This window comes from Strix uralensis, chromosome Z, assembly GCF_047716275.1.
Source record: "Strix uralensis isolate ZFMK-TIS-50842 chromosome Z, bStrUra1, whole genome shotgun sequence".
NCBI classification, from domain to species: Eukaryota; Metazoa; Chordata; class Aves; order Strigiformes; family Strigidae; genus Strix; species Strix uralensis.
Genome location: NC_134012.1, coordinates 1730259 through 1745463, shown reverse-complemented (window position 1 = coordinate 1745463; position 15205 = coordinate 1730259). Strand labels below are relative to the sequence as shown.

At 36.7% G+C, this 15205-nt stretch overlaps 1 protein-coding gene across 3 annotated transcripts in view; it reads right to left on the bottom strand.

Moving 5' to 3' along the window:
* KIAA0825 (KIAA0825 ortholog) overlaps positions 1 to 15205 on the bottom strand; it is a 217365-nt gene that overhangs the window by 67901 nt on the left and 134259 nt on the right. The gene's annotated exons all lie outside the window — the stretch shown is intronic.

Genomic DNA, 15205 nt, shown 5'->3' with positions numbered 1-15205 from the left:
ATAGAAGCTTCCACAGTTTTCCTTAAAAAAAAATCATTACAAGTAGTTCTAGCACTGTTAACTGTGCAGCTCTTGCATATTTTGGATGGTTGTAAAATTATCAGCTGAAGCAAGGAATATACAAAATCATGTACTGAAAATTGAACTTTATTCTTGAAACACCTATTTTTGTTCAGGTGAGTAGATTACATGACCTCAATCAAATTATTAATAATCTTATTATCTATAATAAGAATAAAAATAAAAAATGAATATACAGACAGTTTCCAGGACTAAATTCCTATCAAAGAATCCAATTATTTCTATTCCTTTTTTTCCCCACAAATTTTGAGTTTATTTTATGCCAAATACATTCAAGAGATACATTTAAATTTTAATCATTGCACTAAACAAATCTAAATATGATTATACTAAATTATGTTTACAATTATATAATTAACTAAAGTACTCTCTAAAGTTCCTTAGTTCATTTTTTCTTTCCTTTAACATTGCTTTCCCAAAGACTGCTCTCATGTTTAAAGAAAACATTTCCCCAAAATATGAACCTGCTTTAGAGGCAGCTGTATCTGTTGATGTCGTTCAACTTTTCAACGACAAATTTAGGATTGCCGTCTAACAGAACGGCTTTAGAATGGCCTAACATTTTCAAACAATGGCTTCACAGTATTCTATGTATATATTAACAATAAAAGATTGTATTTTTATGACTATATGCAAGGGTAATATCCCCAAACATTGTAAAGAAATATCTTAGAAATAAATTATTAATATATACTTAAACACAAACAATATATTCTTAAAACTTTGAATCTATGTAAAGTATTTAACTACAAGTATTTTTATCCTTACGGTTATATAAAGACATAATTATCACTTCACAGTTTCTTCCATGGTATTCAAAAGACATGAAACCCAACACTATTGATGTCAATGGCAAAACAGCTACTCAAGTCAATGATGTTAAGATTTGACCCCAGACCTCCTAAGTTTAACTTTCAGATCTGCATCAGCATAATTCGACTGTCTGTAAATCTACCCCCTCACCTCCACTGACAACACAACAGACAATAGTGCTTTGACTATTGAACTAATCATGCCGGGATTTTTTAGAAGGAAAATTACATAATTTCATGTAGCCTAGCATAGGGCACACATCTGAGCCTGAGAAAAGTACCAGCTTTTCGGTAGAGCATGGCAGAAGAGTCCAAGAAAGGATCTCATGACACTGATTTGCCAAGTGAAGATACACACTTTGTTACGTGATTGATCATTCTGTAATTTTCTTTCCACTATGGCTTTCTTGTCATGCTCCAGTCAATTTAATCCTTAGCATTAAATTTTTTCTAAATCCCTTTTGAATTTTTTAGAGTATTGTTTTCCCCTCTTTCTCTTCTCAGGGCTTTCTTTTACTCTTTTGACTTCTTCCTTCTAATAATACCTAAAACCATCTCTTTTCAAAGTTCTATTTCAAAATTGACTTAGTCACTTTGGAAGCTTTTTGTTAGTGCTCTCAAAAAATCATTCCATTGTTAGGAATTCAAGAAAAATTTCACCTGTAAATTTAGAAGATGTGAAATTTTCTAGAGGTCCTACTCATAATTCAGAATTAGGAAAGCTTACTGAAATCAAAAGAAAACAATATAACCAATAATCAAAAGAAAACAAGATAACAATAATAAAAATACCTATCTTCCACTTTCTTCCCAAGGAAGTCCGGGTGCTGACTGCTCGTTTCCCTGAATGATCACCTTAGTGTCACTGCACGCTTGCATCCAACTGGGATCCAACCCCTCCCGCCGTTTATATATCTAATTATGTCTATTCTTATCTAAACACTGCCTTCTATAAAAACATAACACTCAGGAATGCTGATTTTATGGTACACTTCAGTAGCTTTCTCAAACTGAAAATCAATATTCACGCAAAACATAACTGCATTACTGGAACAGCAGGTAAGATAGTCGACAAAATACTTTCATTTTTACCTTGTGTCACCACACTGCACTATACATAAATAAACATGTTCAGTTATTCAGCCTCCTCTATGACAGTCAACAAGATTGCTGATTAGTACCACGCACCAAGTATGAGCTTCAGATCTGTGCCTAGTTGTTCTCTTACCTCGATACAACAATTGCAAGCTATCAGAGTGACAGAAAAACCTGGATGGTCTCCATCCACGTTGCTCCAGCCATCAGCAGTCACGAAGGAAGAACCTATTAAAGGCTACAAGAACTGCAGTGTCTATTCAAGCAAATACTCCCAGAGCTTCTACTTCAGATATCCAAAAAGCTGCTCCACCGCATCCCCTGCTGTTGGCGTCACTGTAAAATTTCAGGTAATGAGGTAAGGGGCACACTTGGGTTCTTTATATGCCAAGATGAGGAAAATTAATTTTAATGCTGAAAAGATGGGAGTACTGGTGCAGACGGCCACTAAACACTTCCAGCTGCTCTACAGTACTGGAATCTGGAAGGGGAATCCCATTATAAACACAAGTACAGCATCATCCCTTATATTCCGTTAGCGCAAAAGGGGCATGGGCTGTGGGATAAAGAGGGGTACAGGAAAACTAAAATATAAATGCAAGCAAGATATTTCTCTGTGATAGCTGCAACAAATATAATTGCTCAGGGGGAAAAACAAAAGTTAAAAATTATTTCTGGAAAGCAGTGTGGAAGAAGTTGATCATCATCATCATCACGATATACTGTGCTATCAAGGACAATCTCCAAAAGAGTTTTCTGTTCTTACAGTATAGTTCTACTTCCTAGTTCATAGCTAATCAGAGAAGATTTAATTTGTGAACAAATACTAATGCTTAATTGTTCTTTTTTTTTATTCATTGACTGATACGTGGAGCTCACTTAAAACTAGACAATGAAAACTTTTGAATTAAATGTATTCCTATTCTTGGTCTTTTGTCAGCTTGCGGTTTTTTTTCAATGACAGAAGAGAAAGAGATCACAGATCTGGGTGCTTATTTTTATTTGTAAATATTCTGCCTTTATGCTTTATATTCTGATTTTACTTTTTCAACAGCAAAAAGTTCTCTAACGTTACTTGGAATGCAAAATGTTTTATTTTCACACTTTGTAACAGACATTTCTGGGAGAGCTGCAGCTTGCTATTATTTGTATATGTACCACATCATCATTTTTATTGATAGGATGGACAATTTTGCTTCTAGCTCCTAGAATTCAGTAATGATTTCAAAACTGTTGCATTCATATAAAAACTTCAGAAAGACTGTACATATACTAATGAATTCAAACTTTAAAAATTAAAATAATGAAAATGCAAATATATTTTCAGAAATTTGCTGCTACCAAGTTTTATAATGTTGGAAGGTAATTATTAAAAGAAAGGTCTTATAAAATACCAGACTTCTCTAAATTATTTCATGTGAAAAACAACTGATCTGTAAAAACAAAATTAAAACAAACATATTTCTCAATTACTAATACTGACATTGGTGGGCTGGTTGAAAGTCACCGCATCTAGAATCTAAAAAGTACATACTAAAAAGCTGTGATATGTCTCGTCCAATTTCACCATTATTAGTAGCAATATTAATAATACAATTGTAGCATCTAAAATTTAGTAGGAAGGATACAAGTCTTTACAGAGTACGTAAAAAAACAGGTATAAATTTCAAGACATGAAAGTAATCTAAAGAACATTTACAAGCACAGTTCATTTCTACACTTTCCTCTGGCTAAAATTTCACTCTTTTGGATTTTTATTGTTTCATTATTTTTTTTTCCTCCATAATTTAAGGAGGAGAGGAGTGGTTTTGATTTTGCTCTCTGAGTCACATTATAAATCAACGAGCTGTGCGTATTTCTAGCCAGACAATAGCACTACTACTAATCTGCCTGCCACTGACTGTCAAACTTCTGCCACTCTCAGTGTGAAACTCACGAGGAATATCACAAGCTGATGGGCAGACTGATAAAATGAACACCTAATTTTCAGTTTCAAACTCGCCACGTAGCCGCCATTATGCATTTTCTCAACCAGACATTTACACTAAATGCTCATGTTTAAAAAAATTTACATTATTACAATGCACTATGTGAAAACTGAACTAAGCTATTCATGATCGGTCAAAAATATATAACTCTCATTTTGACTACACAAGTCATCAACTCTTAATGCAGGATACTGCCTTTTTACTGTGAGACCTCTAAAAGGCAAAAAAAAGCAGAAGGGAAAAAGAATAAAGTTATATTTTACTATCTGTTTGCTTCTCTTCATAGGAACTGAACCCAGACAAACACTTGTCCAAATCACTCTGAACTGCATAATAGTTTTCACGAAGATGACAGCTCCAGTTTGATTAGCGAAAGCCTCACAGTCTGCCCAGCAACTCAGTCAGCTTTGTTTTGGAGCTGTCAAATTTGTGAAGTTCTGTTCTGGATCTCAAGCCCTAGTGGGCCACAGCACGCCAAAATACTTCTAATTCTATAAGCCCATTTTCCTAAGATTGTGCACTCTGACTGCAAAACGCCAACCCCTTGGAAAACATGACGGCCACAGTGGGCACACAGGGGCATCTCCACCCAGAAGACTAAAACCACACCTATGAAATTTGCCAGATAAAAGGATGGGGTGGGAGGGAACCTGGGTGGAGACAGGATTCTTCACATCACACAGGATATGAGAAAAGCCCAAAGCAAAGCACACTGAGGCTTCAACCAGAAATCATTGACAGAATCACAGAATCATCTAGGTTGGAAAGGACCTTGAAGATCATCTAGTCCAACCGTTAACCCAGCACTGACAGATCCCAACTACACCAGATCCCTCAGCGCTGGGTCAACCCGACTCTTCAACCCCTCCAGGGATGGGGACTCCCCCCCTGCCCTGGGCAGCCCATTCCAACGCCCAACAACCCCTTCTGCAAAGAAATCCTTCCTAAGAGCCAGTCTGACCCTGCCCTGGCGCAGCTTGAGGCCATTCCCTCTTGTCCTGGCGCTGGTTCCTTGGCTCAGGAGACTCATCCCCCCTCTCTGCACCCTCCTTTCAGGGAGCTGGAGAGGGCCATGAGGTCTCCCCTCAGCCTCCTCTTCTCCAGACTAAACCCCCCCAGTTCCCTCAGCTGCTCCTCGTACGACATGTGCTCCAGACCCTGCACCAGCTCCAGACCCTTCACCAGACATAGCGGCAAAGATGGAGCAGGTTACCAGCAGACATTTGGAATCGAGATTTCAATCAGAAGTCTCAAAACCATAAATAAATTTTCCATAAACATGATCAAATGTTATCAATGTTACATTACTTTTGAGTTTATTTGTGAACAGGTTTTCTTACTACTTTAATAGTTTTACTGATGTTATTTTCTTCCTCGCCTACTGGTAAACAGTAGGTTTGAAAAGTTTCTCAGCTCTGCAGACACAGAAGTTTATTGCTTGTTTTAAAGCCGAATTACATTCTTCATTGGCCCGATCTCCGTATCTTGCAGACTCTTTTCTCCACATCCAGAAATCATCTTGCTTTTTGATTTGTAAGAACAGTATCAGATTTAAGTGAATTTTCACAGTGGAATCATGTAAAGAGATACAGTTCAAAAGCAACACATTTGGTCTTCGGATAACAGATAACTTTTATGACAGCTGTCCTCCTTTAAATATATGTGTGTGTATATATGCGTGTATGCATACATATATAGTTTGAAGTCAGTAAAAAGCTATTCAAGAGTCATATACAATGACTTAAAATAGTAGTAAAATGAGAGTGTAAAGCTGCACTGTAAAAGAGTCAAAAAGATCATCAGTATGCAGGAAATTGAAACACCAGTAGTACACGGGGCAGAGTGAACTGATGCCAAGAAAAGGCTTTAAATCCTGGTTGCCTCTATGACTTCTATCAGTGTTTCTCAGCTTTCATTTCTGTTTCACTTTGAGCCTCCTGCTCTGTTTTTAAGCAAGATTCTTATCGTTACATCTGCTTAATTTTATACCCTGGTTCTCCTACGTGTGCTGGAACAGAGTTACCTATTTGTACTTATGGTAGATCATGGAGAGTTTATCCCAATATAGTGAAGATGTTAAATGTTTTTGTGCCATATGGTTTTATTCACAAGAAATCAACTTATTCATACCTAAGACAGTATAACAACGTTAATGGACACAGTATCTAGAGACTGCTAGGGGAAGTTAGTTGTACAGAGCCCAAACTGTGAAGAGAAGCATGAGGTGATTTAAAAAAAAAAAAAACAACAAACGCAAAAGTAAGGAATAAAGAAAAGATAGTCTGCTCACACTAGAACTTTTTTGTGATATCGCAGACTTTTAAAGTAAAATATTTCCTTTAAAATGTTAGAGTTATGGCCTATCAAAACAGCTGCCTTATTAAGGCCTCTAGTTCAACTGTAGGAACGCTTCTTTCTGTGAAGGAGGCAACGCAAAAGGATTTACACAACAACCCATTTTTTATGCACAGGTTCTGACGACAGAGAACTTCTTCCAAAACCTCTGTGACCCCAATCCTCCTCCTATCAAAGCTATGCAGGCAGACCTGTCCTGGCCCCACGCAAAATCTGCTGGGTGAGGAGGACACCCTACGTGCAGGTATTGGTCAGTGTGACGGGCTAACAGATAAGAGTTCTCCCCAGTACAAAGGTTCATATACTGGACTATTAGACCTTTTTTTTCTGCTTCTTCTGAATAGCTGGTTTTTTAACATGAGACAAAAAGTGTTAATAACATTTACTTTAAGCTTGAAACTGTTGGCTAACTACGCACAGGAAGCACAAGAGATTGTAAAATGCTCATTACTTCTACGTAACTACAGTGACCTAAGAAGGGAATGTTTTATACAGAACAAGTAGCTTGCATTACAGAAGCTCTCCCTTGTCCTTATCCACAGCTGTAACAATAAAAAATTATTCTGTCTCCAGAGGTGAATTGGCTGAATAATTTTTCTAACAAAACCAGATCCAAATAAAAGGTTGAGTACAATAAATTCAAATGAGTAAGTCTGTAATATGCTCCTTCAGTTGTGCTGGACATGCTACATGGCGTTCACACGCTCTTTTACATCAGAAAGCAAGACCTGCTGGAAGACTTGTTAAGGCCTTATTAGAACTACCACAAATTCTTACTAAATAATCACTATTGATGGTCGATTATGTATCATACACTATCAATATGCCACATTCTTGCTGGGCAATGACTGAAAAATAAAAAACTTACCTTTGTTAACATTATATTTTTTTACTACACTAGAAGCAAAATATACAAATACAGGCTCCCTGAAGACATTTTTAGAGATATAACTGTTTGTGGCATTACAGATAAGGACATCATCAAAACAGATTCCCCTCAAAATTAACAAATAACTATAAAACTATAATCTCATCTTATGAGGATGAACCTTGAATTCAAGAACAAAAATACACTAGAATCATAAAAATGATGTAAGGAAAAATTGGGTCTGTTATAATTGGATGCTCAATGTGACAAAGGATATCTCAACTGTAAATATGTAGGTTTTATTAAAATAATTTTAAATTATTTTCAAACCTTGTTTATATTATTAATAGTACCGTGAAATTAATACCATTAAACATCGTATTTCATAAATCACATTTAAATGTCTGAGGTATAAAGGTTATTACTCATTTATACCTTATTAGATGCTTCCCTTTCTTCCGTAACACTGTTCATCTGGCTTACACTTCATGCTCAAGTCATGCAGATTGGAGCTGACTCTCAATTACACAAAGTCTTTCTCCAAAGATGACAGTCCAAATACAGTAGAGATAAAATACATCAAGGTTTAAAATAGGTCCGTTCAGCCCCACTGCCGCTTCATCATGAAATGATATAATTCACTGATGCCTCTGCCTAGCCTAACATATGTTCTATTCACAGCCTGCGTCACTCTTCATTTGTAATTATTTCCCTTTTTCCCCCCCCCTCTTGTAATACTTTGCTTGGTTGAAGACAAATACTGAAAGGAAAAAAGAGTATTATCATATGATGACCTGTTCCAGGGTGTTAAGTCCCTGTCAAGGTTTGATTTTAACATGGGGTATTGATGACAGTACATCAATTCAGGCATCATGTCCGGAATTAGACTATATTAATTATCACTTGAGTGCAGTATGCATGAAAGTGCTGTTTCATTGACTAAAAGGATTTGACTGAATAAAAATCCATTTCTCATCTGGTTGCTTATGGATAAAGACATTTTTTCTCTTTGCTGTGGATTGTTCTTTATTAAATATGATATTTATAAGATTGAATAGACTGTCTCATTCAACAACAGATATGAATATTTTTAAACAAAGAATATTAAATCCATTGCTTTGTTGACAACTGCTTAACAACATATCAAAGTTTACAGTTTAGACGCTACATAGCAAAATACAAAAAGTATCTATAATGCATATATAATATGTATATGTATGTGATCAAAATATTATTTAAAACAACAAGGATTATGAAAAAATTAAATTTTATAATGACATGTAGATGAAAAAAAAATCCTATGATTTCATCTCCACTTAGTAAGAGTGTATTTTAATGGTGAGAATTGTTTCTGATTTTTCATTTAATAAAAAACTGAAGTTCAAGATCACTGAAAAAACTGTCAGTGCAACCTAGTTACCCAGAAAAATTCTAATTTATAATCTTTACTACATAAACTATGAGCTAGCGGCAGAGTAAGTAGAAGATCTGAACTTTCAAGTGTAAATATCCACAGAGATAGGTAAACCATCATATGGTAATATAGTTACAGTCAAAAAATTACCTGTGTAATTTTTTTTAAAAAATTATCATTTTCAGTCATCATCCAGAAAAATGAGTTTCCATTCCTCACTTTATGCTAGGTGTTAGCTGCCTCGTATATTTGCATTGCTATAGCGAAGTGCCATAAAACATCACCACATTAAGGCCATTGCACAGATGTTGCTCACACTATCTAAACTTTCTTTAGTGCAGTAGAGATTCCTCCACCCTCTTTTTACCATCCAGGTGTGCTGAGAGGTGATGTTGGGAGAAATAGAAGCTAGAAGAGTTGGACTTACTGGAGAGCCTTGTACTTAACTGCTAACACAAGTTGTTGATACATTAATTAGAATTATGAATATTTTTATTAGTTACATTTAATTAGTTATGCAACTTGTATCTATCTACCAATCTATAACTGTATTTAGAGTTTTCCTTAGAAACTCCAAACAGAAGAGAACCATATAATGCTGTTAATTTTTAAAACCCATGTTATACAATTAGAGATCTAAGGAAATGGAAAAAAATAATTCTTTGATTAGTAGTTATCAATAAAGTTTAGGTAGACCCTCCAATTAAGAGCATAATAAACATATTGAAATTAAGAAAGATACATTCCCAACATTTTAAATCTTGCTTAGTCACATTACTCAATTACAATCAGAGATCAGCTTTAGCTAGTTCTAAAGGATCATAAGTATTAAAAATTATAGCCTGAGAGGTACACTAGATTATATTTTATCTGATGTTTCAATGAGCAATGAGTTTCAGTAATGATAACTTTCACTTAAGGGATAAGCTAGAAGATGATGCTGATCATTAAGAAGGCATCAGAAAAGGCATCACAAATCCCAAAGATCTTCCCATCAGCTAGGAGATAATATCTTGTATTGCCATAGCAAACAATACGGAGGTTTTTTTACTTGTAAATCAGGTAAATTTTATGGAGAATAATAAACTTCAAACAATGGACCCTGTAGGATCAACAGTCAGTGCTCTTCTGTGTTTGGTAGGAAGGGGGAATTGCCCCATTTTACACTCTTACCCTTTCTAACACTTGACTCCCCGTTCCAGCCCACAAAGAGCAGCACGCAGGAGCTCTTTGCTTGCTCTTCTCTAACGGGTTGTGATCAGTTCCTCTGATCCCACAATCCTTTCCCAGAAGCCTCTCGCTTCTCTCACGCTTACTACCTTTGCCTGAAGAAGTCATTCTGCACTCCCTAAAGGACTGCCAGACTCTGGCCAAACCTGAGCTATGCTGAGCGTGGCTGGGTGTGATAACAGCTGTAGCAAAAAAAAACCTTAAAAAATTACCGGAGGTAAAAATTCAAATCTTGGGTTTCTTCCAGAAGAAAGCAAAAAAATAAAATGTGTAAACGTGCAGGGCAATGTTTTCATAACTTCTGAATACCTGAAAGACAAAAAAGTCAAGACTGCTTTCCCCTGTAGAGGAGCATGGCATGACAAAGTGGCAGATTAATATGATTACACTTGCTCTGCTTTCTCTGTTGCATGCTCCCCGGTGAAAAATTCATTGCTTCTAGCTGATGGGCCTAGAGTAGCAGAGGTGAAATTAAATAGTCCGCTCCCTTTTTCTCCTACACCTCTTATTTGATTTGCACGCACACCAAATCCTTTGACTCCAATGCCTTACAGTTCTTGCGTATTAAAAGCCAACCGATTGATCCTCGCTGTAGAATGGGATCTGCAGAAAAGTATGATGTGAATGAACGGCACCATTCATTCACGTCGAAAGAGCCAGAGAGTTTACTGTACAAATCCGAGGCTGACTGACAACAGAACGCTGCATAGGTTATGCAAAATCAGGGAGGCTACAACTTGGGAATGAATGAACGGGTGACTCACCACACCTACACCCTTCGGCGAGGTGCTTCAGATATCTTAGGAACAGCCTCAGTAAAACATCGTTATGCCAATGGTTAAACTCCACCAAACCCTAGGAAACTACGGAGATTATTTTAATACTTTAAAATGTTATTATGGGCATTATTTTAAAATACTTTTCCTGATTAAATACCAACTGCAATCTGCTACCTCAGAGAAACTGCCAATAGAGCTCCATGCTTATTTGGATGAGTCAGTGATCAAATTAAATCACATTATCTTTGATCTTTTGGTTACGGTGATGTAATCAAGAAACTTTTGATCTGGGAGTAACATCTTTTAGCTTGCAGCTGTCTTCTATGAATATTTGCTACATATCCATCTTTATATGTATAATATAGTCATTGCTTCCTGATGAGAAGTAACACGTTTTCATATCTTCCGTGAAGTAAACAGGGCATGACATTCAACCAACAGCTCTACAGAGGCTGAAGGAAGAAGACAATATGGTTTGGGGTGAGAAACGAAAGTAAACACGCATCCAAGAGAAAACGTATTCTGACTGCTTCAAAATCTCCAAACCCTGCACTGTTACAGTTGTAGAAACACTGGACAAAAAAGGGATGAAACCAGGAACAAACAAGACAGCTCACAGCTCGTTCCCACAGCACCCTGCACTAGAAATTAATCTGAACCTCAGATCTAAATCCACCAGAACTTCGGGGGCACATACAAGATCGTGCACTTGAGATGTTAATCATCCAGATTTTATTAAATATACTAATATTGGTATTACATACAATATGCAAAACCAAAGAGCTGTTCACCAGATATATAATGAAAGGGAAAATGTGCCACCAGTCTGCAGCATAGATCATAGGCCACTCCTATTAACAAGGAAAAGTGAAGCTGAGACACTCCACATAATTAAATTTTCTCCTGACTTGTTCTCCTTCATCTCAAAGGTACTGCCACTTACCTTCCAACATTTTGCACTACAGGTGAACATCTGAAATCAGCGAATCTGTAAGTGTGTAGAAGACCTTGTGGGAGAGTCAACACAGAAAGATTTAAGACATTGATTACCCCACTGAAACAAAAACCGCTGGCACATATGTGGGTCTTTTGTCCACAGTGTACTACACATTTTATTTTGTAAGATACACAAATGCTATGTTTTCATGGAATTCAGCTTCATGGCAAGTTTCCTCTGTCATGCTAAAATTACAGTTATTTAAAGTTGCTGATTTCTGTAGAGGCTGTTGGAACTTTTTATCAAGATAGTCTCATCCATCCCAAAATATTTCTGCATGGTGCAGGCAGATTAATAATAACAGTTTGCAGACACCTGTTCCTCTGACATTTCTGACTTGATTGGTATAGTCTAACAATATAAAACCTGAAGAACAATTAAGCGATCTGAAATCTACTTCATAAGGCGTTAGGACACTATTCATTTCTTTACTGGCTAATGACAGAAGATAGGGCTGATTCTTAAAACAAGAAGATTGACGGGTAGCACTGTGGGTAGAAAAATAATATTATTTCTGGACTGGACATACTTAAATCTGTACTGAACAGGCAACATCACAAGTCGTAACAGAAACCCAAATAAGTATGAAGCCTACATTAGGAATGTTTTGAATTCCAAAACATAATCTGAGGTTTTATGAAAAGTTTGGGTTAACCATTTTGCAATCCAAACCCAAAATATTTGGCCTGTTTTAACTTTCTGTCATAAAATTGTTTGCAAGTTGATACTATTACTCTGATTTTTCCCTAAGCAGTTCTAACAAAAACGCATTATTTTACTTCTTCCCTACTAAAACCTTCAAATTTTATTCAATTAAAATGAAAAAATGAAATAAAAATGGTTGAATCCATGACGATTCTTCAATATTTATGAAGAGCAGAACAGAAATTGGGCTGGCTGTTCAGGAACTTATGGCGTACCTTTGCATGGTTAGGGGGGCTTACAAACCTGGGAAACAACTCTGACCTCACACTGAAGTAACCAAGGTGAAATTGCTGCAGCAAGATCAGGTTGAGACATCAGATATTTTTATCTAAACTGTTCCTATGGAGGTTTTGGAAAAAAAAAAAAAAAAAAGGCAGAAGCATTTCCAGTACCTTCTATACGATCAAATCACATGCACCTGTAGCCATGGGAGTTCTATATTCACTCAGAACACCAGTACTAAGGACCGGTCTGGTTTTTCAAACAAATAGAACTTCTCAAGACGTTTATTCATCTACATTCTTATTTCCTTGCGTGGCACCTTATGACTTTATAAACTACTGACTCAAAGCAAGCAAACAAACTCTAGATCAAATGCTGATTGTAGAGACAAAGATTCAGGACATTACAACCCAGTCACTCTTTTAAACAGATTATTCTTATACTAAAATAGTGGCCAAAGATTATCCTCCTCCATGACAAGAAAATCAATTAGTGATTCTGGCTTGACCAGAAATCCCCGATTCCAATACATTCTTTTGCTTGCCAGAGATAAACAGCATATAGAAACTAAGGAGCAAGAACCTACTGAATAAGATAACTCTTGCAAACTTCCTCAACTATCACCGTTAACCACTTTGTACATATTTTGTGGCATTTCATAAGCAGGAGAAAACATGGCAAATTTGTGCACAAACAGCAGAACATGGAAGCAAGGATGCAGTCATTATCTCAAAGGCTGTGTTGAAGCTTCATTATAGGGAAAGATTAATTTTTATCAGCCTCCACTGCATCTGGCAAGGTCTATATCGAGGAGTTATTCCTAATATGTTTTTTTATCAACTATGACAAGCTTCAGCTTGCACTAGAGTCACACATCCACCATTATATGAAACTATTATTCTCTTCTAAATAGAACAGTAAGAGTATCGAGGAAGAATTCTCAAGATTTTTTTTTTCTGTGATCTAACATTTTCACAGTTCCTTACACTCACTCTTCAGGTAGTATTGTGCAACAAAAGGGTTTTGGCCCAGTATTTGTCAATCTCACTAGCATCTTTCTGCTTTACATCTGAGTAAGTGTACTCACTACTGACTGGAATAGTCAACCTACTAGTTCAGGAAAAAAGCTTCTCTTTCTCTTTCAAAAATGAAGCAATTCCAGAATGAAAGTCTGGCAAAAATGCACTGAGATTATACTAATTCATGTTACCTGTTGCTCACCATTAACCCTCCCTTTCTCAGATAAACTCCTGGAAAGCTTACTGAAAAGCGAGAAGTGGATGCAATGAATAATTTTATAGGCTCAGTACAGATGGGACAGGCTATGGAGCTGGCAGTGGCACTGTTGTGCAATTTTCTCTACAGGTGGATAGGGGCTGACATTCATTTTAATCTTGGGATGTCTCCACAGCATTAATGCTATTGCCATAATTCATAACACTATTGACTATAAATAATGGCTATCCCTCTTAAGAGAGATGCATGAATTCCCAGTCAACTTACTAAAATGGAGTAAATCATTCCTCAACATGCCTCCCTCTATTACCAGACAATATACTATGTCCCACAAGTTTCTGTTTCTTTTCATTTTTGCATGCACCCATTGAATGATCTGGAAGAAATATCACAGAACGAAGGACCAGCAGTATATTGATGATGCTACAGTGCTACCTATCCATCACCACCTACAGCTATATCAATATCACCTACCAGCCAGTCAATGGATGAAATCAGATCAGAAATAAAGGGAGAGCGAGCTGCGTGAAGGGGAATGAGGAGCATGACAGATGAGCAGAGAAAAAGCATTTCAAAGGATTCACAATGAATGTAGAGTTTCCTTTGCTTTAAGAGAGACATACATAATATTGGTCAATTCAATTCATAGATTAGAAGTACTCTTGGATTTTTCCCTGACACTAAGTTTCATCCGTTACTAATGCCTTCAATTTCTTGTTGCTAGGAAACTTCTTCCAATCCTGGTGGACGATCGTAAGATCATAGGAAAATTCAGGTTGGAAGGGACTTTAGGAGGTCTTTAGTCCAACCTCCTGCTCAAAGCAGGGTCAGCCATGAGGTCAGACCAGGCTTATCCAAAAATGGCTGCATGAGTGATGTCCTAGCCTCATTACGTCTACTTTTGGCCGGGCTATACGCAATAATTGGACACAAAATTTTCATTCTAAAAACTGGCTAGGATAGTACATTTCTCCTTAACAAGATGTGCATTCTTAGCATTAGGGTTCTTAGCTGGTGTATTCTTAACTCTGAACATCTCCACTTGCCACTGTGGCTTCCCCTAGAGTTCAAGTGATGTTCAAAGTCTGTTCAAATATTAAAAAGATGTCAGCAGCTTACCGAAAAGACTGACTAAAGCTAGACAGTAGTCCTCTGACCTAAAGAAACTCTCACAAAAGGGAAAAAAAGCTTTCTTGGGGTTAGCCTGAGACTGCGAAATGCCTTCCCACAGAAGCTACAGATCATCAGAAATCCCGTCACTCCAAGTATAAATTTCACTTCTGTGATACCGTATTGTTATAATTAATATGTATACTTACATATATTTCTATATGTAACATCTATATGTCTCTATATTAATTGGTACGTGTATCTTGCTCCATAAATTTACAGAGCCTAGTATGTTTTCAAACAAAAAACCCCA